Source organism: Canis aureus, chromosome 32 (genome assembly GCF_053574225.1).
Source record: "Canis aureus isolate CA01 chromosome 32, VMU_Caureus_v.1.0, whole genome shotgun sequence".
NCBI lineage: Eukaryota > Metazoa > Chordata > Mammalia > Carnivora > Canidae > Canis > Canis aureus.
In genome coordinates this window covers 33,918,044-33,944,214 of record NC_135642.1, presented here as the reverse complement: position 1 = coordinate 33,944,214, position 26,171 = coordinate 33,918,044, and the positions used below count along the sequence as shown (strand labels likewise).

The 26,171-nt window shown below is 46.0% G+C and overlaps 2 long non-coding RNA genes across 4 annotated transcripts; one reads left to right on the top strand and one right to left on the bottom strand.

The window, feature by feature from the left end:
* Positions 1-86: 86 nt before the first annotated feature.
* On the top strand, positions 87-26,071 carry LOC144303371 (uncharacterized). The gene is made up of 4 exons (XR_013370447.1): positions 87-320; positions 8,217-8,324; positions 25,399-25,477; positions 25,621-26,071. It is a non-coding gene; the product is annotated as an uncharacterized LOC144303371 (long non-coding RNA).
* On the bottom strand, positions 1,739-26,156 carry LOC144303369 (uncharacterized). Of its 3 annotated transcripts, none has more exons than XR_013370442.1 (6): positions 25,865-26,156; positions 21,146-21,326; positions 8,183-8,272; positions 3,051-3,374; positions 2,155-2,944; positions 1,739-1,960 (listed from the first exon to the last, which is right to left on the bottom strand). It is a non-coding gene; the product is annotated as an uncharacterized LOC144303369 (long non-coding RNA). The 3 variants fall into 3 exon arrangements; XR_013370444.1 differs by having other exon boundaries at positions 3,051-3,318; XR_013370443.1 differs by lacking the exon at positions 25,865-26,156 and adding an exon at positions 25,357-25,858.
* Between the last annotated feature and the right edge of the window lie 15 nt (positions 26,157-26,171).

Sequence of the window (26,171 nt, the reverse complement as noted above, 5' to 3'; positions counted from 1 at the left end):
CCGGCTCCTTCCACCACCCCACGTGGCCATTCCAGAAACACACACACACACACACACACACACACACACACACCCTTTAGCAGCAGAGAGGCAGCAGCCACAGGATGGCCATCTGACAGTTCCAGAAGCCAGGACTAGAGCTCAGGGATCCTGTCATGCCACACTCTGTTTTCTGTCCAGGTGTCTTGGTCTCAGTGTGGCCTGATCTCTTTCTAGGAGACTGGGTCCTGCTCCTGGATGAAGGGACACGGAGAAGCCTCAGTGACTGATCTACCTTCAGCCCAGGACTGTGCTGTCTCTCTGGTCTTTTAACCCAAGGGGTAAGCTTGTTGGATACGTAGGACCCATCTGGCTTCCTGCTTATGCAAGAACCAAGATGGTGTACTTCCATTTCTGCTTGTGGTAGAGAAAATGTAACACAATTTAGTAAGATGAGTCTCAGATAAGGAATGGCTGTATCATTCCATGAAAGCCCATCTTTCCAAACCCCTCTGAATATGTATATATTCTTTATGCATCTGGGCCCTTCTCCCAGTATTAGGAGGGGTAATGATAGCAGAGAATGTGCCAAAAGCATGGTAAGTACCCAGTGACACTTTGCTCTGGTCATGTTGAGAAGAGCACATGTTCATCTTTCTTGCATCCTTAACAAGTAATGAAATCCAGGTGAAATTTTTTTTTAATATTTTATTTATTGGGATCCCTAGGTGGCACACCGGTTTAGCGCCTGCCTTTGGCCCAGGGCACGATCCTGGAGACCTGGGATCGAATCCCACGTCAGGCTCCCGGTGCATGGAGCCTGCTTCTCCCTCTGCCTGTGTCTCTGCCTCTCTCTCTCTCTCTCTCTCTCTCTCTGTGTGTGTGTGTGTGACTATCATAAATAAATAAGAAGTAAAAATAAAAAAATTATTTATTTATTCATGAGAGACACACAGAGAGAGGCAGAGACACAGGCAGAGGGAGAAGCAGCTCCACACAGGGAGCCCAATGTGGGACTCGATCTCTGAACCCGGGGATCACGACCTGAGCTGAAGGCAGATGTCCAACTGCGGAGGCATCCAGGCCTCCTGAAATTGAGGTGATTCTAATTTATGCACTCCTTGGTTATATTCCCAGTGGATCAAGGGTTCTCAAAAGGTTTTTAGCCCCACGTTCTACCTGAAGGAATGGTGGAGAAAGGAGAGGGCAGGGGCCCAGGAATCCCAGAGGACATCTGCAAGCCTCCAGGGCTAGCTTGTAGGATCTGAGAGTTCTGACAGTAGCAGCAGTCGTACCAACGGTAATACAGTCACATACTGCTTTACAGTTTACAAAATATGCTCGTGTACACCATCCCTGGTGATCCTCAGAAAAGCCCTGTGAGATAAGAAAGGCATTATTACTTACTTTTGCAGCTATGGAAGTTGAAGTTAGAAGGGTCCCACAGAGGGGCGCCTGGGTGGCTCAGTTGGATAAGTGGCCAAGGTGATGATCTTGGGGTCCTGAGATCGAACCCCACGTCAGGACTGTGCCTAGCAGGGAGTCTGCTTCTCTCCCTCTACCCTTCCTCCTGTTTTTTTTTTTTTCTCTTTTTCAAATGAATAAATAAATCTTTAAAAAACAAAAAGAAAGAAAGAAAGAAAAAGAAAGAAAGAAAGAAAGAAAGAAAGAAAGAAAGAAAGAAAGAAAGAAAGAAAGAAAGAAAGAAAGAAAGAAAGAAAGAAAGAAAGAAAGAAAGAAAGAAAGAAAGAAAAGGAGGTCGGTCCCGTGGAAAGCAAAAGGCTCAAGACCCAGTTTTCTGTCCAGAGTTAAATGCTTCTCTGTGATTCTAGGCCACAGGGTCCCACAAAGGCCAGGGCTCCTGGGAGACTCTGGGAGAGCCTCATGGAACTGGAAATACCCTACTTGGGCAGGAAGAAAAGCCAGCGGTTACCCAAACCTTTCTAGTTACCTGGTTAAGAAAGAGGCTGCAGGGGCAGCCCTGGTGGCTCAGCAGTTTAGCGCTGCCTTTGGTCCAGGGCCTGATCCTGGAGTCCCAGGATCGAGTCCCACGTCGGGCTCCCTGCATGGAGCCTGCTTCTCCCTATGCCTGTGTCTCTGCCTCTCTGTCTGTATTTCTCATGAATAAATAAATAAAAAAAAAAAAAAAAAAAGAAAGAGGCTACAAAACTACACAAACAAGGTTTCAACGATTACAGAACGTGGGAGGGGAAGCCCCCTGGATAAGGGTGGTCAGAGCTCAGAAGTCTCTGAAGGTAGACTTGTTTCCTAACCTGGCTAGAGCAGGATCATACATGTGCCTATAGCGACTACCTGTATGTGATGACTTAGGTGATCTTATTAGCGTTTGTAAGCAATTGCATCTTTGCAAAGCTGCCTGAATGAGGAGTTTTTATCACTCAAGATGAATTACTTGAGTTTGTGGCTTTCAAGGACTTAAAATCTCGGGGACTAGGAGAGGAGGCAGGAGCTACGTCCATAGCCTGTAGTCATGAAGCCCCCTTGTCTCTGATTTTTGCAGTTGCTCTAGGATATGGCCTGGGGAATAACCACCTCCATTTCATGGACAGGAAGTTCAAGTCCGGAGAAGTGCCAAAGTTGTATTTGGCTCTCGTCACTGAGGGGAGGGACCACACCCTCTCACCCATTCATTCTCCTTCTGTGGTCATCCTTCCTTGCCACGGACTCTCACTGTATGTTTATTCCCTACGTAGCCTGTGTTCGTGCTGAGGTGGAGCATGAAGCACAGTCCCCCTTCTGGGGGTGCAGCTATAGATCTGGGCCGTGGATCTACTCAAGTGCGTAGTAACCAGGTGGGAAAGATTTAGACGTTGGTGGTTCCAGGGCACTGGGGTGGCTCCACTGCTTGAGCAGTTGACTTGGGTCGTGATTGTGAGATGGAGCTCATGTCAGGCTCCGTGCTGGGCTTAAGTCCCTCTCTCCCTTTCCCCCCACTCCTCTCCCTCTGTAAATAAATAAAGAAAGAAGTCAGTGGTTCCAAATAGCTCAGTCTTTCCCCCCTGGATGCTGCCCTCCTGGTCCCCTCTGCCTCCCCTCCCCTAAGTCCATACCTTGCTCTGGAGCTATGTTTGTGGTTCTGTGCTTGGCTTCTCAGGACAGCTACCTGGGTGGTTTAAGACGTAGGCGAGGAGAGAGATGCCCCCATCTCCCACCCCAGTGTAACTCCTCAGCTTCCAGAGCAGGATGCCGTAGACTTCAGCCCCTGGGAAAGGCAGCCTCTCCTAGTAGAGGCTTCTCAACTGTGCCAGTTTCTCTTTCCAGACCCAGGTTCTCATCCCTGGAACTGCTGGAGCATGCCTTCCAGACAGGGGCTTGGGTCTCAGGAAGAGATGGAGAGAAAAGCACCATGAAGGGAATGAGGAGGGAGCAACCACCTACAGAGCAATGATTTCCACTAGGATTTTCCCCAAAGATCAATTTCCCCAGATGTCTTTGCGTATACTCTACGTGGATGTATGCATTTGTTTAAGATATTTGTTTATTTATTTAACAATTTATACACCCAACATAGGGTTCAAACTCACACCCTGAGATCAAGGGTCCATGCTCTTCCCACCTAAGCCAGCCAGGCGCCCCCTATGGACGTATATGTTTCTTTCTTTTTCTTTTTTTGGACGTATACGTTTCAATCTCTCCTGTCTACAGCCACAGGGGAATCATGCCAAAATACCACTTTCACACTTTTGAAGGACTTTCTTTTATAATTCTCTAGAGCCTATACGCCAACGGTCAAACTCAGGCATTCAGGACACACCTGCATCTGCCTTCTGGCCCTTTCTTTACTTTGCATTCAAGTCAAGACAGTTACTGATCACTGTGCAGGCTCTGAGATCCTCAGAGAGAGGTTTTACCTCTGAAATTGAGGTAACGCAGGGACCCAGTGTGATCTCCCCTAGGTCTCATTCCTTTTTCTTTTTTAGATTTTTATTTTTTGTTTATTCATGAGATACACAGAGACAGAGACACAGGTGGAGGGAGAAGCAGGCTCCCTGTGGGGAGCCTGATGCAGGGCTTGATCCCAGGACCCAGGGATCATGACCTGAGCCGAAGGCAGACGATCAGCCGCTGAGTCACCCAGTGGTCCCTCCTGTTGTGTGTACATCACCGGCATCTTGTCTGGGCCCAGTGTTTGGGGTGGGGGTTCCCAGTGGCTTTCTGCTCTCCCAAGACCGCACGAGGCAGGTGGCCTCGGATGAGGCTTCCCTCTTCCTGGGGGCCAGGTGGGCGGAGTGAGGCTCTGGCGCCCTCTCGTGGTCAAAAATGGTCACAAGCTTCACTCGGATATTTTTCCCTTTTGCTCTCCCAAGGAGGAACTCTGCCTGGAGCTACTGCCCAGTCCATTTGTTCTGGGTGCCTCTGTTCTGGCTAATGCCCTCAGAGGCAGAGTCGGCTGGCAAAGACAAACATTTAGGGTCGCCTGGGTGGCTCAGCGATTTGGTGCCTGCCTTCGGCCCAGGGTGTGATCCCGGAGACCAGAGATCGAGTCCCACGTCCGGCTCCCTGCATGGAGCCTGCTTCTCTCTCTCTGCCTCTCTCTCTGCCTGTGTCTCTGCCTCTCTCTCTGTATCTCTCATTAAAAAATAAATAAAATCTTAAAAAAAAAAAGACAAGCATTTAGGGAGCATTGGGGCACCTGTTTGGCTCAGTCGGTAGAGCTTGGGACTCGATCTTGGGATCGTGAGTTTAAGCCCCACATTGGGAATAGATTTTACTTTAAAAAATTTTATATTAAAAAAATTTAGGGAGCACCCAGTGGATTTGTACATAGTTTGTATTGTAGATCGCCAATTACTGTGCTGGCATTGGGTTTATGAAAGTAAATATGAGGCCCTGAGAAATTTGACCCAGCCCCTTATTTGCATTCACAGATGGAGGAGCCTTGGCCCTAAGAGGCAAAGAGGTGTGCCCAAGTTCACTCCCTTATGCAAAATTGACATAAAACTCAGGTCTTCTGACTCAATGTCTCACAAAAGATTAAATCAATTACCTGTATGCCTTTCTGGCTCACAGATTAAACTCCTAGATGTCTGTAGTAATGTGCCAGGAATGGCACTGAGCTTTAGAACCACTATTGGTATTATCAGGGCTTACATATTTAACTTCTCGTGTATGGGAATGGCAGGGATAGAGCCCCTTGGGAGCTCAAATTTGGGCAGCTCCTTTTCAGTGCACTATTCCCAAATGTCACTATATCGGTTAGCACTGCCTGGTGTTGATAGAATCCATGTAAACCTGGCTGGTCTCTGCCCACACTGGAAGTTTCTTTAGGGCAAGGTCATGCCATCACCACTCACCAGCATAGTCTAGGGCACCTGGTGGTGGTATGCTACGTGACTACTTCACTTTTTTTTTTTTTAATTTATTTATGATAGTCACAGAGAGAGAGAGAGAGGCAGAGACACAGGCAGAGGGAGAAGCAGGCTCCATGCACCGGGAGCCCGATGTGGGATTCGATCCCGGGTCTCCAGGATCGTGCCCTGGGCCAAAGGCAGGCGCCAAACCACTGCGCCACCCAGGGATCCCACTACTTCACTTTTGACACAATATTGCAGGCAAGTCCCTTCTCTCTGGACATATATCCTCAAGAGAATGCAATCTCGACAGACTGTTCCCACGCTGTGGAAGCAGTCAGAGCCATCCAAAGGTGCAATGAGCTACCTTAGTAAGCAATGATTTTCTTGTCCCCAAAGGTCTTTAGGCATAAGCTAGATGATGCTTTGTGGGGATATTCTGGAGGCAAGTCAAGCACTGGATGACTGGTTGGCCCCATCCTGATATTTTTTTGCTCTTGCTCTCCATCATGAAATGTCCACCTTAGTCACGAGTTGCAAACTCCCAGCCTGCTGGGTAGGGGGTGGTGGCACTGAGGGTAGCAGCCTGGGTGACTGGGGGGGCAGGAGAGCTCGCGTCCTGCTGAAGGAGACAGTGCTTCTCAGCCCCAGCCAGCTGCTGCTCAAGAGGATGGCGGCCTTACATGGCTCCATGTTTTGATTTTTCAGGGGAAGCTAGACATTCAGATTTTATTTTATTTTATTATTTATTTATTTATTTACATTCAGATTTTAATGTGCGAATCCCTGATTTTGGATGTTGGCAACTAATCCAAAAATTTAAAAAACCGTTGCATGGACTACACCATGCCCTTGTGCTGCTGTTGGTTTGCAACTCAAAGATTCTGGTTTTCACTTTGTTGGGTAAGTCCAGGGGCGACACCCCCTCCACAAGTGCTCAGCTAACCCCCACCCGTGTGTATGGTCCCCTCCTCTCCCTCCTTTGTTCCTTTCTTTTTCTACAGAAGCAGTTTTGACCAGCTGGTCCTCACCCACGTTAACCCCAGGCCCCCCGGGAGCATTCGGCCTCCTTGGGGTAGAAGCGGTGCCGGCAATGCCTCCGAGGCCACCAGGGGGCAGGGCGGGTGCGGCGACCGTTCGGAAGCGTGGGGTGTGTCACCCTCGGCCCGGGCGCGGGCTCCAGCCCCGAGTGCAGCTTTGGGCGCTCAGCAAGGCGCCGGGTCGGCCCCTGAGGGTGCAGCGAGGCTCGTCGCCTGCAGCCCCTCTGGACTCCCGTCCCGCCGCGCCGCCTGCCGGGCAGGCCCTGAGCCACCCAGGGCTCGCTGCCGGCAGCCTGGCCCCCCTAAACCCACTTGCCAGCGACCTTTCAAGAACCTTCAAGGGCTCGTCGTTATATACAGCCTTTCACAAGTGGAGTGTCAGTCGCTGATCCCTGCCTCGTGAACGGGAGTGGGATGGGAGGAGCTTTCACTTCGGTCCTCTTAGTTGTGGTTCTCAGGGCGAGCCTGGTTATTCCGATTGCCTAGACGGGATGCAGGGGCACCTGGGTGGCTCAGGTCACCAGGTCATGATCCCAGGCTCCTGGGATCCAGCCTCATGTCAGGCTCCCTGCTCCATGAGGAGTCTGCTGCTCCCCCTCCCTCTGCTGCTCCCCCTGCTTGCGCTTGCTCAATCTCTCTCTCTCTCTGGCAAATAAGTAAATAAAAATAAATAAAATAAATAAAATAATAAAATAAAATAAAATTAAAATAAAATAAAATAAAACAAAATAAAATAATAAAATAAAATATGAGGGACACCTGGATGGCTCCGTGGTTGAGCGTCTGCCTTCAGCTCAGGCTGTGATCCCTGTATCCACGGATCAAGTCCCACAGTGGGGTCCCTGCATGGAGCCTGCTTCTCCCTCTGCCTGTGTCTCTGCCTTTCTCTCTGTGTGTCTCATGAATAAATAAATAAAATCCTTAAAAAGGGGGGGGGGTCAGGGTTTTAAAAACAAAACAAGAAAATAATGAGATGGAAGCCCACAGAGAAAAGTGACCAATTCAGTCATCAGAACTCGTAAGTTCTAACTGTCCTTGATAGATAGTGTGTGTGTGTGTGGGGGGGGTGGGTATAAAAACTTAAAATGGTTTCCAATCTCAAAGAAATGACAGCCTGTTAGGAAAACATGAAACACATATATAAAAATGTCACTAACTCCTCAGCTTCCAAATGGCTAGTACAGGCAATCACGACAGCAGGAACTCAGAGAGCCCTGGATCTGAAGGAAGGGAAGGCCTCACCAAGGCTTCACCAAGGCAGCAGTGGTCTTCACACTTGGGTAGGTGTGCCTCTAAAGGTGCAAAAAAGGCTTTTCTAAGGGTAGGTGGCAGGGTGATGTTGAAGGGAATTAATTTCCAGAACGTCCTCCTCAACATGACTAGACTGTGCTTCCTAACGCCTCAGGTCCCTTCATGTCCACCATTTTTTGACTCACATTTTACAAAAGAAAGGTGTATTAACCACTAGTGCTGCTCACCCATGTGCCCTGCTCTCCTCCAGGTACTCTCCCACTTTTTATTTACTTTTTTTTAATTTTTTTTTCTCTCCCACTTTTTAGAAGTCAGGTTTAGGGGCACCTGGGAGGCCCAGTCTGTTGGGCCTCTGACTCTTGGTTTCACTCAGGTCGTGATCTCAGGGTTGTGGGATGGAGCAGGCATTCTGTTTGAGTCCTCTCTCCCTCTTCTCTTCCTGCTTATTCTCTCTCTCTCTCAAAATAAACAAATAAATCTTAAAAAAAAAAAAAAAAAAAGCCAGATGTGGCTATGTGACCTGCTTTGGCCAATGAAATATGAGCAAAAATGTAACTTCTAGGTTGAAGTATTTAAGAGCCTCTGTATGGTTCTCCTTACCTTCTCTCTGCCTTGGTGACTGATGACATTTCAGATGGTGGAGTCCGGATCCCAGAGTGACGATGGCATGGATCAGAACCCCCAGCTGACCTATGATGGACACGTATCGTGAGTTCTGGAGAATAATCTTTGTTGGTTTAAAGTAATCAAGATTTTGGGATCCCTGGGTGGCGCAGCCGTTTGGTGCCTGCCTTTGGCCCAGGGCGGGATCCTGGAGACCCGGGATCGAATCCCACATCGGGCTCCCGGTGCATGGAGCCTGCTTCTCCCTCTGCCTGTGTCTCTGCCTCTCTCTCTCTCTCTGTGACTATCATAAATAAATTTAAAAAAATTAAAAAAAATAAAATAAAGTAATTGAGATTTTGTGGTTTCTTGTTACTATAGCCTAACTACACTGTTATACAAAGGACTTAATCTTTTCCACTGGCCTTTTTTTTTAATTTAGATTTTATTTATTTATTCATGAGAGACGCAGAGAGAGACACAGAGGGTGAAGCAGGCTCCCTGCAGGGAGCCTGATACAGGACTTGATCCCAGGACCCTGGGATGATCACTTGAGCCAGAGGCAGACACTCAACGACTGAGCCACCCAGGCGTCCCTCTTTTCCACCATCCTAACTTTTATTTTGGTGTGTTGCCTTGGTGTGTAAAAATCTCTGGGGCTCCAAAGAAACAATTTAAAATAATGATTTCAATATTGAGAAAGCAAATGACTCTGGATGCCTGAGCAATACATCGTTTTTCAAATCAAAGATTTCCCAGTATATTGTTTTCAACCAATGAAGGGGGTGAAACAAATTCAGTTGTTATTGGTTGGATGTTTAGGGGGTATTGAGTAACTCTGCCTGAACTTCTTCCATTCCCATGTACTTATTTACATGAATGAGATTTCTCAGCATTATCATCATAAGAATAGGATGTAGGGATAAAATTATTGATCGCTGTCTCATTCCAGCATGTATACAACTATCTCAATATGAGTTGTATTTCTTATAAAATTTTACTGCTTGGGGCACCTGGCTGGCTCAGTAAAGCAAGCAACTCTTGATCTCTTGATCTTGGTCATGAGTTTGAGCCCCACCCCGGGTGTAGAGCTTACTTAAAAAATATTTTTACTCCTTATGTTTAATAATGCTCTATCAACATTTGCAATATATTTATGTTGTTTTAACAAACACTGAACAAATAATAATTGTAATGATAAGTCATTACAGAAGAAAAATTTATTTATTTATTTTTTTTTTCCAGAAGAAACATTTAAACTCTAGAGCCTTATGGCCATAAAAATAAAAGAATACAATTTTAGATTTTATATATATATATACATATACATATGTATATGTATACATATACATATTATTTGTATGATAACAGTATTATTTGATGATAAATTATTTTCAAGCATAAACTATATATTACATTAGGATAGCATTATGTGGGAGAAATAAAAAGAATGCATTCAAGGAGTAAAAGCAGTGATGTAAATTTTCCTCTATTTTTTTCTTTTCAAAGATTTTATTTATTCATGAGAGACAGTTAGAGAAAGGCAGAGACATAGGCAGAGGAAGAAGCAGGCTTCCCATAGGGAGCCCAATGCTGGACTTGATCCCCAGACCTGGGATCACACTCTAAGCCAAAGGCAGATGCTCAACCACTGAGCCACCCAAGTATCCCTAAATTTTCCTCTATTAAAGAAGAACTTGGGATCTCTGGGTGGTGCAGCGGTTTGGCGCCTGCCTTTGGCCCAGGGTGCAATCCTGGAGACCCGGGATCGAATCCCACGTTGGGTTTCCGGTGTATGGAACCTGCTTCTCCCTCTGCCTATGTCTCGGCCTCTCTCTCTCTCTCTGTGACTATCATAAATAAATAAAAATTAAAAAAATAAGAAGAACTTGCTTATGTATTTTGCAAATGGCTGATGATGAGTATCAAATCACTATGATTCCAGTGGATATATTTAATATCAGTTTTATTTTAAAATGTCAGTATGGGGCAGCCTGGGTGGCTCAGAGGTTTGGCGCTGCCTTCCGCCCAGGGCATGAACCTGGAGACCCGGGATCAAGTCCCACGTTGGGCTCCCTGCATGGAGCCTACTTCTCCCTCTGCCTGTGTCTCTGCCCCACTCTGTCTCTCTGTGCTTCTCATAAATAAATAAATAAAATATTTAAAAAAATAAAATGTCAGTATGTTGGGGTTCTGGGTGGCTCAGTCAGTTAAGCATCTGCCTTCAGCCGAGGTCATGATCTCAGGGTCCTGGGATTGAGCCCTGCGTTGGGCTCTCTGCTTAACAGGGAGCCTGCTTCCTCTTCCTCTGTCCCCTACCTTCAGCTCATGCTCTCTCTCTGTGCTCACTCACAAGTGCTTTCTCTTTTTATTTTCATTAAATTTTTTGTAAAGAAATTTAAAAAAATTTACTCATTTATGAGAGACACACAGAGAGAGCAGAGATATAGGCAGAGGGAGAAGCAGGCTCTCCACAAGGAGCCTGATGCGGGACTCCATCCCGAGACTCGGAGATCTTGCCCTGAGCCGAAGGCAGATGCTGAATCGCTGAGCCACCCAGGCATCCCTCTCTTTCTCTCTCAAGTAAATAAATGAAAATATTTAATTTTATTTATTTACTTGAGAGAGAGAGAGAGCGAGCGAGCAAGCATGATCATGGGGGGGTGGGGAGAGGTAGAGGGAGAAGCAGACTCCTCACCGAGCAGGGAGCCCAACATGGGACTCAGTCCAAGGACCCTGAGATCATGACCCGAGCTGAAGACAGACACTTACTGACTAAGCCATCCAGGTGCCCCTAAAATTAAAAAAAAAAAAAAAGTCAGTATGTCATTATGCCAAAAATCATATCCTTTGCAACGGTAGTTGACCTTTGCACAAATGGGTTTGAGTTGTGAGAGTGCACTTATACATAGACTTTTAAAAGATTTTATTTTTAAGTAATCTCTACACCCAACATAAGGCTCAAACTCACAATCCCAAGATCAAGAGTTTTTTTTTTAATAAATGCAGTACAGTACTGTAAATGTATTTTATCTTCCTTATGGTTTTTTTAGTAACATTTTATTTTCTCTAGCTTATTTTATTGTAAGAATACAGTATATAATACATGTATTAAATATGTGTGAATAGACTATGTTATTGTAAGATGTCCAATCAACAGTAGGCTATTAGTAGTTAAGTTTGGGGGGAGGAGTCAGATTTTTACTGTGTAGGAGTTGGCACCCCGGGCCCCTGCATTGTTCAAGAGTCAACTGTATTTAAATGTAGTTTGAAAAAAAATTTTTTTTAATTTTAAGAGAATACATAGCTTTTATTTATTTTTTTAAAAAGATTTTATTTATTTATTCATGAGAGACCCAGAGAGAGAGGCAGAGACAAAGGCCGAGGGAGAGCAGGCTCCCCATGGGGAGCGTGATGCAAGACTCAATCCCAGGACCCTAGGATCATGACCTGAGCCAAAGGCAGAAGCTCAACAACTGAGCCACTCAGGTGCCCCAAGAATACATAGCTTTTAAAAATCTGCTTTATTGAAGGGTACATAATTTAAAATTTTTGTTTAGAATGTTTATGGGCTAAGTTTTTGAATGACTACTGCTTTGAGGATTGGGCTGGATTTGGCTTGGTGGAGGAGGTGGAGAAAGGCATTCTGGGTAGGAAGAAGAGTAAAAGTATGGGCACAGAAACTGGGGAGCAGGAACTTGTGAGTTCATGGAGATAAGCATGAAAGGTTAGTTGGGGTGACACTAACAGTCACCAGGCTAAGGCATTTCTGCCTTTTAATTTAATTAATGCAAGTTACACATGATTATAATCTTCTTGGAAAATATTAAAGCTTTAGGGATAGGTTTGGGACCATCACCTCCATTTCTGGCCCTCTCCCCACCTCCCCAAGGGTGACCTTGGTTTTTCAGTTTGGTGTTAGCTCCTTCTAACGTGCACAGGTTGCTGCGTGAGAGAACAGCAAGGTTAGGTGTTTCAGCTTTATCACAGGGTCATTAGCGACCAAGGGCTGGGGGTTGCTCCAGTACATAACTTTTTTATGGCTTATGACTAGAATTTTCCTACTGAGAAAAGGAGAATTGTGATTTGGTGGTGAGGGAAGGAACAGGGGTTAATTTTGGCACCAAGCCTGTGACAGAGTATTGTCAGAGGGTGGCATTAAGCATCATGCCTCTGGAAAGTGGAGCGGATGATGCAGAAAAGGTGGTGGGAGGACACCATATCCCATGTTTATTTGCTCGCAGATATTCCTGGCTGGGTAGAAATATTCTCTCTAGAAACAGGTGGCCCTCTTGGTTTCTTTTATGTCCCCACATTTTTTAAAAGATTTTATTTATTTATTCATGATAGACACAGAGAGAGAGAGAGAGAGAGAGAGAGAGAGAGAGGCACAGGCACAGGCAGAGGGAGAAGCAGACTCCGTGCAAGGAGCCCAATGTGGGACTTGAACCCCGGACTCCAGGATCACGCCCTGGGTCGAAGGCAGGCGCTAAACTGCTGAGCCACCCAGGGATCCCCTATGTCCCCACTTTTGATAGAGACAAGGGCCCAGAAAACTATGTAATAATCATACAAGTGTGATGAGCTTCAGTGTTGAGGACAATGGAGGTGGTAGGGACTGTGGCAAAATGGACAGTCTGAGCTCTTTCTACAGGAGCAACCATTACTCAGCCCACTCAATGCTGTCTTGGGGAAGCATGGCATCAATGTTAGTCACATCTTCAAGGGACTGTAGAAATTGAGATTTTTTTGTGTGTGAAATCTCTCAATATTGGTTCAAAATTTCCTTTTTAAAAATTTATTTATTTTAGAGAGAGAGCGCAGGGGGAGGGGAGGGACAGAGGAAGAGGGGAGAGAGAATCTAAAGTAGACTCCAGGGATCCCTGGGTGGCACAGCGGTTTGGCGCCTGCCTTTGGCCCAGGGCGCGATCCTGGAGACCCGGGATCGAGTCCCATGTCGGGCTCCCGGTGCATGGAGCCTGCTTCTCCCTCTGCCTGTGTCTCTGCCTCTCTCTCTCTCTGTGTGACTATCATAAATAAATAAATAAATAAAAAATAAAAAATAAATAAATAAATAAATAAATAAATAAATAAATAAATAAAGTAGACTCCATGCCGGCCATGGAGCTGAAAGTAGGGCCCCATCCCAGGACCCTGAGATCATGAGCTGAACTGAAATAAGAAACGGATGCTTAACTGACTATACCACCCAGGTGCCCCCTGGTTCAAAAATTTCTTAAGTGCTGTACTGGCCAAGTAAGGCATGTGTTTGCAGGATGTATTTGTTTGATTGTTTTTTTAAGATTTTATTTATTTATTCATGAGACACACACACACACACACACACACACACACAGAGAGAGAGAGAGAGAGAGAGAGAGAGAGAGAGAGAGAGAAGCAGAGACACAGGCAGAGGGAGAAGCAGGCTCCATGCATGGAGCCTGACGTGGGACTCGATCCCGGGTCTCCAGGATCACACCCTGGACTGAAGGTGGCACTAAACCACTGAGCCACCAGGGCTGCCCTGCAGGATGTATTTGACCTGTGGACTGCTAATTTGTGACCTTTGTCTTTTTTTTTTTAAGATTTTATTTATTTATTCATGAGAGAGAGAGAGAGAGGCAGAGACACAGGCAGAGGGAGAAGCAGGCTCCCTTGAAGGAGCCCAATGTGGGACTCGATCCTGGACGCCAGGATCACGCCCTGGGCCAAAGGTAGCCGCTCAACCGCTCAATCTCAATCGCTGAGCCACCCAGGTGTCCCATGTGATCTTTGTCTTAAGGCTTCTTGCCTAAAGGCAGAGTACCCGACCATCATGTAATCTCTTGGCATGCCTCCTGGTTCTAAGATCTGTGGTTATGAAGGACTCCAGGCTTCTTAGGGAGATGCTGTGGGAATGGTTGACTTCACTCCTCATGTCTGGTTCCCACCTGCTTTCCAACATGCAGCTAGTAATAGAGCTCTGCCAGGAAGTTGGGAGGTTTGCAGAAGATTCCAGAAGCATTCTCATAAATCCAGGGAAGTCAGCCAATGTGGATTCACTAGAAGTCAAGACTCCTCCAGGGAGTTGGCCCTAAGCCTCCAGCACCCTCCTCTCAGGCATTGGGTAGGTTCTTATGCCTCTCCCAGGGCAGAGCCCAGTGGGAACAGAGACTGGTGACTGTTTCTCAAAGGGCTTTGTCCTGTGACTAAGTCCAAGCAAGGCAGTCAGACACAGATGAAAAAGTGTGCCCTGTGCGCATGCACACACACACACACACACACACACACACACACACACACACACACTGTCCCCTGCACTCCCAAGACCTTTTCCCACGCAGTCCCATGGCTGCCGGAAGGGCAGCTGGTCATGGGAACGGACTCGAGTTCCCCTCCCCTAATGGAAGCTCCACCCTGCTCCCTTGACTCCCAGCCTTGCCGTCGTCCCAGTCCCCTCCACCCGCTTACTACCTCCAGGGAAGGAAGTAGCTGAACAATGCAGCAGATCAGAGACTGGGCAATGAGCCAAGGGCCCTGGGCTCCAGCCCCAGCTGCTCTAGCCCACCGCACTCTCCCCCTCTTGGTCCCTGTCCCCAAGGCTGCCTTCCTCAGACCTTCCTCCCTACCTTCTCACCATCCCTCGGAAATTTCAGATGGCTAACAGGACCTTGGCTCCTCTCCTGGGTCTGCCCCTTCCCTGCTGTGTGGTGGTGGGTGATGTCCATACCTCTAGTTGAGTAGGATTCCTATGAGCGCCAGAAGCTAAGCTTTGATGGCGATATTGGCCAGTGGGAATGGTGGGAAGGAAGGGTCATTTTTCCTAGATTTTTTCTCCAGAGGTGAAAGCGAGTCCTGAGAATGGAGAGAGTGCTGGAACAAGAGCCCCTGAAGTCCTCATTGTCTCTTGTGGACAGAGCCCTCTCAATGGGGCAGGAGGGGATGGATGTGCCCGCAGGCCTGGGGGGCCATTCTCAGAGGAACAGAAAGGAATCACTAGTCATTTCCAGTTTCTTGGGCCTGGGAAGCCGGTGGGAACCACTACTTTTGTTTTTCCTGTTGGTCTAAAATAATATTCTGCTTGGGTCCGGAACCCCACGCCCCAGGCAGTACTGCTCCTTGCTCATTCTCGGTTCTAGTGCTTTCCCCTGCCTTGCCTTCCGCCAGGCATTTCCTGCCCTGGGAGCCAAGGGGCAGGATTCCTCACAAATTTTTGCCACCTCTGAGAGCCAAACCAGTGTCCCTTCCGTTCCCCAGATCCGATTCAGGGAGTAGGGAGTGGGGTGGAAACTAGGGTCTATGAGGGGAGCTTACCAGCCAGGTGACCACAGGCTGATCGGCAGACCCTTTCTCCTGCCACCCCCAGGGTGGTGCCAGGATATGGGTGAGCTGAGTCTTCACTCCCAGTCTCTTTCCCCTGACATTTTGGTTCCCCCCCTTCAATGATTTGTGCCCCTGTGTAGCTTGACCCTATGCAAGGAGCCACTTGGAGCCTAAAGTCTTGAGAGGGGGAAAGAGGGCTCAAGAGCCCTGCTCCCAAACTCAGATTGTAGGTGAGAAGCTCAGGTACGAAGAGCTTGTGTGCCTTGACCAAGATCAACAACCAGTGTGAGGGGGAGAACTGGGACTCTCAGGTTTTCTGACTCTTAGGTTAGGCAATGCCTTTCTGTAACCTTCTACGGTTTCCAAGGGCGGTGTTGGCATAACCCTGGGAGGGAACAGGAGAAAAACATGTCAGTCACTTGGCGTCCTGATCTTCTTGCTTGAGCCTTTTAGAACTTTTATTTTTGTCATCTTTTTTAGTACCTCCGGCTCTATTTTCACCTTGAAAAAATGGTATTTGAACTTTTTGTTCTCAGCAAAGAAGCTGATGCTAATTGTTCTAAACTCCTGGACTCAGAGGCTGAGCAACCTGCTTTTGCACTAATTATGCCATCTGCCTTTGCTTCCAGTTGTTTCGTAAATAAACGTTAAGTCCTGTCTCTCCAACTCTGCTGCAAGCTTTCCTGCCTCAGCAAGTATTCACTGAATTTTATCACAATAAAAAAAATATTCATCGACTGCCTACTAGAGCCCTGGGTCTTTGCTTCTCATCTGTAAAGAGCTTCCAGTCTAAAGGGCGCAAGACAGGGGTGCCTTGGTGGCTCAGTGGTTGAGGGTCTGCCTTCAGCCCAGGGTGTGCTCCCAGGGTCCTGGGATCGAGTCCCGCATCGGGCTTCCCGCAGGGAGCCTGCTTCTCCTTCTGCCTGTGTCTCTGCCTCTCTCCGTCTCTCATGAATAAGTAAATAAAATCTTACAAAAAAATAAAGGGCACAAGACACTGTGAGTAAGGAAACAACTGACCAACGATGGCAAGTGTGACAGCTGCTGAGAAGGGAATGCCCAGGGCTCTCAGAGGAGGTCTCACTTTGGGTGAGGTCTCCAGGATGGTGAGCCGGCCCTGTGAAGATCTGGAGAGAGTGTGGTCTGGGCCAAGAGAATAGTGGGAATAAGTGCCCTGAGCTTGTCATGTTTGAGACCCTACAAAGAAGCCAGAGTCGCTCCGGGAAGGCAAGGGGCATGGGAGGCAGCTGGAGGGGACTTAAGGCTGGAATCCAGAGTCTCAAATGCAGGAGAAGGTAAGGAATTGAGATTTTATTATAAGTGAGTTAGGAAGCCACTGGAGGGTTTAAAGTACAGGAACAACATGATCTATATTCTGATTTTTATTATTATCTATCTACCTACCTATCTATGTTTTGGGATAAATAGCTAGTTTATTTTTTCTCTGAGCAGGAATAAGCTCATTTTGGGCACCTGGTCAGTACCTTGTGATTGGGCTCAATGTGATTTCTTTTCTGTTTGTTCATTTTGTTTTCTGGCTTTATTGAGATGTAACTGACATATAGCACTGTCAGTTTAAGGTATACAGCATAATGACGTGGCTTACGCATGTTGTGAAATGGTTGTCACGGTAAATTAATATCTGTCATCTCCTAGAGATATTTAAAACATACCAAAAAAAACTAAGAGCAATTACAACTCTGTATATCTATCTAGATTTTTTCTCATTGTGATGAGAACTCTTAGGATCCTCTCTCCTTCCCATATGGCCTTCTTATACATCACACAACACTGTTGACTAGAGCCATCATGTTTATATTACACCGCTAGTACTTACTTATAACCGGAAGTTGGTACTTTTTGACCACCCTCATCCAGTTCCTCCTCCCCGACACCTACCTATATTTTAAAAATACTAAATATTAATCATCCTGGCTGAATTGAAGGGAATGGATTGGAATATAGCAAGAAAGGAGACAGGAGGTCATTTGAAGGCTGCAGTGATCCAAGCAAGTGATGGCGGTGGGTTGGATTGGGGCAGAAGAGATGGAGAAGAAATATACCCCTTCTGAGACAGAAATGGCAGGACTTGTTTTTTTTTTTTTTTGGCAGGACTTGTTATGATGGTTTGGATAACCAGGGGAGGGGTGAAGGAAAGAGGAATTATAATGACACCAAGGTAGCTGCCTGAGCAACCAGGTGGTGGTGGAGCCATTTGTGAAGATAGGAAGCATGGACAAGCCTTGGGAAGGACCAGGTTTGAGGGGGCAGGTGGAATCAAGGATTTGGGCATGTGAGGTTAAAGCCATTTCATAGAGATATCAGAAATTGTCATGATTGTCATATATCATGTCATATGGTCCTATGTCACCAGCCCAAAAGTGCTACATTTGGTGTTACATTTGGTGGACAACTCTCAAATTTATTATAATATACAGATTTTCCTTCCCAACTTCTCCATCAATGCTATTATGGTGAAGAAACAGAGATTTTTGTCCTTTAAAAATTTCCTACATTCAGGTCGCCTGTGTGGCTCAGTCTGTTAAGCTTCCAACTCGCGATTTCAGTTCAGGTCATGATCTCATGGGTTGTGGGATCAAGCCCTATGTCAGGCTCCAGGCTCAGTAGGGGGTCTGCGAGATTCTCTCTCTCTTTGCCCCTCCCTCCACTACACATCCGCACGTGCCATGCATTGTCTCTCTCTGTAAAACAAATACATTATTTTTTTTCTTTTTTCTTTATTATATATGATAGTCACACACAGAGAGAGAGAGAGAGGCAGAGACATAGGCAGAGGGAGAAGCAGGCTCCACGCACCGGGAGCCCGACGTGGGATTTGATCCCGGGTCTCCAGGATTGCAACCCGGGCCAAAGGAAGGCGCCAAACCGCTGCGCCACCCAGGGATCCCCATTATTTATTTTTAAAAATTTTCTTACAAAAAAAATTTCTCACATTCATTTTGCTGATTGCATTCATATGGTGACATTTAACCTGTTCCTCTGTCACCTTTCATTTTCTATAAACTGTAGATAGATATAAAGGCTTGCTCTAAAAAAAAAAGGCTTGCTCTGATTCAGGTTCAAGTTTTTGTCAAGAATATTTCATAAGTGGCGCTGTATCCTTTCATCAAGAGGCACCCAACCTTTAAGCATCTTTCCTTTACAGATATTGGTGACTTTCATCTCAATGAAAGTTTACGAAATGGTGATGTTCTGGGATGCCTGGGTGGCTCAGTGTTTGAGCATTTGCCTTTGGCTCAGGGTATGATCCTGGTCCCAGGATCAAGTCCCACATTGGGCTCCCTGCATGGAGCCTGCTTCTCCCTCTGCCTATGTCTCTGCCTTTCTCTCTGTCTCTCTCATGAATAAATAAATAAAATATTTTTAAAAATGGTGATGTTCTATTTATTCCGTATTCTATCAACCTATTGGTTACCTTGAGGAATGTTTGTAATGAAAACCAGATTGAATGCTTGTTTCTTACTCTTAGGGGTTCTCAGATCAGCAATTTTGTCAACCTGAAGTGTATTTCATATAAGAAAGGCAAGTTAAATGCTTGACTTGATTCTCTTCCTTTATTTACCAATTTTCAGAAATATGAGTTGGTTCCTTTGAATTCTCCAAAGATGATCAATGAAGTTTTTTTTTCTTTTATTTCTCTTTTTTCTCTCTCTTTCCTTAAAAAAAATTATTTATTTGAGAGAGAGAAAGCAAGCAGTAGCAGAGGGGAATAGCAGAGGGAGAGGGAGAAGCAGACTCCTCACTGAGTAGGAAGCTTGATATGGGGCCCAATCCCAGGACCCCAAGATCACAACCCAAGCTAAAGGCAGATGCTTAACCTACTGAGCCACAAGGCACCCCTCTTTTTATTTTATTATTTCTTTTTTTTTAAAAGATCTTATTTATTCATGAGAGACACACACAGAGAGAGAGAGAGGCAGAGACATAGGCAGAAGAAGAAGCAGGCTCCATGCAGGGAGCCTGATGTGGGACTCGATCCCGGGACTCCAGGATCACATCCTGAGCTGAAGGCAGACGCAACTGCTGAGCCACCCAGGCATCCCTATTTTTTATTTCTTTTTAAGCATCAGTAACTATTCATGAATTTTATCACTGTAAATTAGTTTTTATTAGATTTTTTCCGGAAAAAAAAAAAGATTTTTTCTGGAGAGCAGACTTTTATTCAGAGAGAATTGGGACTGAATTTACATTTCCAGAACATCTTCTAGACACTGGGCTAGGTGCTTTCACATTCATTATTCTACTTAATCCCCATGGTGGTCTTGAAGGGCGAGTGCTGTGGCCCCCTGTTTTTCATGGAGGAGAGACAGGCTTTTAGTAGCCACGTGACTAATCTAAAGTCATACAGACAGGCAGAGGCCAAGCTCAGATTTGTCTGAGCCACATGGCACCATGTAGCTTTTTTGAATGAGATCCTACAGACACTGGTTCCCTAAATAGGGTCCACTGATTACTCCTTTAGCCTCCTTTGTACCTTATCATATATCCTCCTCATAGTTACCTGTTTTTGGTCCCTTGATTTGTCACTGTCATACTTGCAAAAGCAGTTCCTAAGGACTAGAATACTCTTCTGCTTTGTAACCTAACACACAGCTTTTTTTTTTTTTTTTTTTTTTTTTTTTAAGTAAGCTCTATGTCCAATATGGGGCTTGAACCTACAACCCCGAGATCAAGAGTCACATGCTCAAGGCACCTGGGTGGCTCAGTCAGTTAAGTGTCTGCTAAAGGGTCCCAGGATCAAGCTCTTGCTCAGGCTCCCTGCTAAGCCTGGAGCCTGCTTCTCTCTGCCCTTCCCTCCTGCTCTGTTTTTTTTCTCTCTCTCTCTCTGAAATAAATAAATAAAATCTTTTTAAAAAGTCATATGCTCTACTGACTGAGCCGCCAGGCACCCCACTCATAGCTTTTTTTGTTGTTATTGTTAAATACATTTTAATTATATTTACATACATAATTTTAACTCAATGTCAAACTATCACATTATGTATATTCTTCTTGAATTGAACATTATATTGAGATAACTGTAGAATCACAGGCAGTTGTAAGAAATAATACAGAGAGATCCCTTATGCACTTTGTCCAGTTTCTTTCCAGTGGTAACATTTTGCAAAACTACCCATAGTGTAACATCACAACCAGGATGCAGACACTGATGCAGTCTGCCCATCTTAATCAGGTTATGCCGGTTTTTCTTGTTCTCATTTGTGTGTGCCTGCGTGCGTCTGGTTTTATACAATTTTAGCACATGTAGAGGTTCATGTTTCCACCATTAGAATCAAGAGCTAAGCAGTTCTGTAACTACCAGCATCCCCTTAGTGTTTTTTTTTTTTTAAAGATTGTATTTATTTATTCATTAGAGACACAGAGAAAGAGGCAGAGACAGGCAGAGGGAGAAGCAGGCTCCCTGTGGGAAGCCTGGTGTGGGACTCGATTCCAGGACCCGGGGATCAGGACCTGAGCTGAAGGCAGACATTCGACCACTGAGCCACCCAGGCACCAGTGTTGCCCATGCTGACCTCCTGCCCACCTCCCTACCTCCCCTGCCCCATCCCAAACAGCGGCCTGTCACTCGGTTGTCCTCCGTTTCTAAAATATTGTCATTTCCAAATGCTATATAAATGGAATCATACAGCACCTAACCTTTTTTCAGCGAGCATAATTCCCAAGAGACTCATCCAAGTTGTTAGACATAGCGATCAATAGTTCAGCCTTCTTCTTGCTGACTAGTGGTCCATAGTGGGGATGTGCCACATTGTATTTAATCATTCTCCTGCTGAAGGCCAACTGGGCTGATTCCAATTTTTGATAATTATGAATGAAGCTGCAACGAACATACATATACAAGTTTTTATGGGAAGGTGTTTTCATTTCTCTGGAACAAATGCCCAAGAGGGCAATTCCTGGATCATCTGGTAGTTGTGTGGTTAGCTTTTTTTTTTTTTTTTTTTTAAGATTTTATTTATTTATGATAGACAGAAAGAGAGAGAGGCACAGACACAGGCAGAGGGAGAGGCAGGCTCCATGCAGGGCGCCCGATGTGGGACTTGATCCCGGGACTCCAGGAACGCGCCCTGGGCCAAAGGCAGGCGCCAAACCCCTGAGCCACCCAGGGATCCCCAGCTTTTTTTTTTTTAAGGTTTTATTTATCTTAGAGTGATGGAGAGTGGGAGCAGGGGGAGGGGCAGAGAGAAGGAGAGAGAGAGAGAGAGAGAGAGAATCCTCAAGCAGACTCCCCGCTGAGCACAGAGCCCAATGGGGGCACTTGAACTCACAACCCCCAGATCATGACCTGAGCTGAACTCAAGAGTCAGAATCTCAAATGACTGAGCCACGCAGGTGCCCCTGCACGCTTAGTTTTCTAAAAAATTGCCCAACTGTTTTTCCAGAATGGCTGTGTGATTAGTTTTCAGGGATTGGAGAGCATGTTCGTATGCTGACGGGAAAGATTAGTTTGTAGGAACCAGGTTCTTAAAAAGTGGAGAGAGGGTAGGCCCCACAGCTCCTGTGATGGGATTATGAGGAAGGGGGTGCTTTTCAGAGTACAAGGTGGGGAGAGATATTGGAGGTTGCAGAGGCAGATGGGTTTGCAGGTTGTGTTAGGAATGAGAGGAAGCTCCGCTTTGCTTCTATTGCCTCAGCTACATAGAGGAGGCTAGGGCAATAAGAGTTGTACATCAAACCATCATGTTGCACACCAAAACTAATACGATGTCGTATGTCAATCACATCTCACTACAACTGGAAAAAAAACATTTAAGAACCTACACCATCAGTTGAGAGGGGAAGATTTTATATAGAGAGAATCAGTATAAAAGTTGTTTTGGGGACATCTGGGTGGCTCAGCGGTTTAGTGCCTGCCTTCGGCCCAGGGCATGGTCCTGGAGACCCAGGATCGCGTCCCACGTTGGGCTCCCTGCAGGGAGCCTGCTTCTCCCTCTGCCTGTGTCTCTGCCTCTCTCTCTGCGTCTCTCATGAATAAATAAATAAAATCTTTAAAAAAAAAGTTGTCTTGGAGAGTGTAAAAGCAAACCTACTGGAGAAATGTCAAAGGCATTCCTAGGTAGTGTTGAGAATCTGAGGGTAGGATTGTGAGCATGAAATGAAGGTAATCTGCCTGAAAGTGTGGTTTTGCTCTAGCAAAAGCACTGCGAAGGCAGATGGTGGATGTATTCAGAGTATGGGTTTTGCCAGGCCAGTGTAAATTGGAGGAGCCAGGCAAGAGAGTGGTTATAGTAATGGATGATGGAAATGAAGGTGAGAAAGAAGGAATATGAAAGGTGGGTCTAATGAGTAGTGAGACATTAGTGAGGACAAGGGATCAGAACTCATGAGAAAGGTCAAAAAAGTGTTGAGAGAGAATTAAGTAAAAGGTTGTGGTTTGAGAGTCTCCAGCCTGAGCGGTGGTTGGAAGTGGAGTAGCTTCTGGTGAAGACAAAGTTGAGAGTGTGACCACAGGAGTGGGCAGCTGCTATGGAGTGTGGAAGGTATCACTGGAAATGAGGCGGTCAGGGGAGGTGATTGAGAGGCCATTCACATGGATGTGGCGCTCACCAAATATAACAAAACTTAGGGTGGAGAGAGAGGCAGTGAGCCAAGAGCTGAATGATGGGCAGTGAGCGATTGGGAGATTGATTGATCACATTAACCAAGATAGTAGGTCCAGATGGTGAAGGCTGAAAGGAACAGGGGTTTTGTAGGAGGGGTGGGGGAAGCACTGGTTTATTTATTTATTTTTAATTAGCACTGGTTTAGAAATGGCATTTGGGGTGGGAGAGGAGTAGATTTAGCCACTTCCTGACTGAGGTACAGGAGAAAAAGAGGAAAATAGCATTCACTTAAGAGGGCTGCTGAAGACTCAGTGTACTTAGGAGATAGCAAAGTTTCAGTGAGGCAAGGAGGTGAAGGCAGCATTCTGAGAAAAGGCTGAGCATAGAAGAATTTGCCAATCACAGGTTGCAGGGGGCACAGAGGAGGGACGTGGCTGAGGGCAGGAGCTGGGAGCATCTTGCCAGTAGGAGGACAAGGATGGAGTGATACTAAGTGAGAGGGAACTCAAATCTGTGGTGATGATCGAGGTAACAGGGATGGGAGAATGAATGATGAGATACAGTGCCGTCCAGAGCTTTCTGTGTTGTTGGAAAATCTGCACTGTAACCACCCAGCCACATGTGGCTATCATATTGGACAGCCCAAGTTAGAGGAAGGTGGCTTCCCATTTTTGTGACATTTTCGCTTGCTGGCCTGGTGGCTGTCAGGATGGTCACTCCTCCACATAGCAAGGTGTAGCAGAGACCCTCTCACTCCTCTATCCTGCGAATCCAGACAAAGCACAGGATAAAGCAACAACGTGAGGTCCAAATTCTAATTTTACCACTCACTAGGTTTGAATTAGAGCAAATAAATTAACTTGCTTGGTATATATAGGCCTGCAGTAAATATTAGTTGACAAAATCTGTCTGAGGTTTCCTTTCATCTGTAGAATGGGAGTGGGGAGCTGTTGTAAAAATGAGTGCTTTAGCATGGTGTTCAATAAATAGTCCCTAGTATTGACATAGTGAGTTCTTAATATTTGCTGATTGATCAAAAACTGTCCTTCAGGCCAAAAGATTACTCGTCGAGGGATTGGCTCACAGAACTGAGCCATGCCGCTTCCTTTGGAGTTCCAGGTCTCTCGGATTACAACATGGGGTCATTTGGGGCTGGATTTATTTTATTTTATTTTATTTTATTTTATTTTATTTTATTTTATTTTATTTATTTTATTTTATTTTATTTATTTTATTTTAAAAAAAGATTTTATTTATTTGGCAGAGAGAGAGAAAGTGAACACAAGCAGGGCGCAAGCAGCGGGCAGGGGAGGGGGCAGGGGGAGGAGGAGGCTCCGCAGGAAGCAGGGACCCCCTATGTGGGGCTGATCTCAGGACCCTGGGAATGCGACCTGAGCCCAAGGCAGGCGCTTAACCAGCTGAGCTCTCCAGGTGCCCTCAGGGCTGGGTTTAATTGTTCAGTTCTGCTGGGGTAAGAACATTTCTGGGGAACTTAGAAGTGCAGGTAGAGATAGCAAGGGGACAAGGTGGAGGATCTAAAGTGAGCCATAGTATGGAAGCTTCTAGTCATAATCTGGGCAGTTCTATCTCTCTCTTTTTTTAAAAGATAGATTTTATTTATTTGAGAGAGAGAGAGCGAGCATACATGATGAGGTGGGGGTGAGGAGCAGAGAGGGAGAGGGAGAAGCAAAAAAAAAAAAAAAAAAAAGAGGGAGCAGCAGACTCCATGCTGAGCAGCATCCCAGGATGATGACTTGAGTTGAAGGTAGATGCTTAACTGACTGAGCCACTCAGGTGTCCCATAATTTGGACAGTTTCAGTATCATTTGCCACTTTGATTTTTTTTTTTAATTTTATTTATTTATGATAGTCACACAGAGAGAGAGAGAGAGGCAGAGACACAGGCAGAGAGAGAAGCAGGCTCCATGCACCGGGAGCCCGACGTGGGATTCGATCCCGGGTCTCCAGGATCGCGCCCTGGGCCAAAGGCAGGCGCTAAACCGCTGCGCCACCCAGGGATCCCTGCCACTTTGATTTTTACTGAAAAAGCCTTTGTTTTGTAGTTCCAACTTTTTTTTTTTTTTTTTTAATCCCTGCATCCCCATCATCTAAAAACCAAAAGTATATTGTTTGGGAAGTAGAGGTGTTCTGAGATTCTAATGGGAGATGTCTGTGATTTGGGGCTATGATGTACTAGGAGTCATAGTGACCTCTGATTTGGAGTGATTGTGATCACCTTTCTGTGAGGCCACCCATAATTCCCTAGTTATTACCTCTATGGTCTCAGATTGGACATTTACTTACCTCATATTATGATGGCCTCTCTGTGTCTCTCCCTCTGACTAGATTGTGACATCCAAGGCAGGAACTTTGCCTAACTGATCATTGAGTATTCCTGGACTCTAGCACATGTCTGGAGCACATAGTAAGTAGCTGCTCAATAATTATTTGCTGAATAACTGAATGAATGGGATTTGAGGTGATGGCACCCCACTGTGTTCCTCTCCTTTGTGGTCTGGATTGACTATAAACCGATTGTGCTGAAATGTCTGTGTTTGTGGCCTGCAGTGACTGTGATTTGAGGAGTCTCTGCACAGCGATTGTGACCTGTTTTCACTGACCTGTGATAAGGACCGGCAGGGATAGTGAATGGAGGTAACTGTTAACTTTGCATGATTGTGAGCTCAAGTGGTTGCGAACACGTTAGCAATAAATGGTGCCTTCTACCACTGCTGTCAGGGGACTGTGATCCTGACCCACGGAGACTTGGCTTCACATGACCACCAGCCAGTGTCAGACCTTGACCACTGACCTGAGATGTCTGTCAGGTGCAGGGACTGTTGGTCTCAGCTGGTAGCCGAGGTTACTGATCCGCGTTATGAGCCGAGGTTACTGAGATCCGTGAACTTGGGCTCAGTCTGGGAAGGGCGCTAATCCGTGTGTTCTCCTCTTAGATTCCACTCTGTTGTGTATAACAAAATATCCTCCCAGAGTCTACGAATGACACACTTGGCCCCACGCAAACGAGGACTAGGTTGGGTCAATGCCCAGAAAACTCTCCTTGAAATAAAACGCATCGTGGAGCCGCGCGCAGTGACCGCTTCTCGTCCAGACCCCCG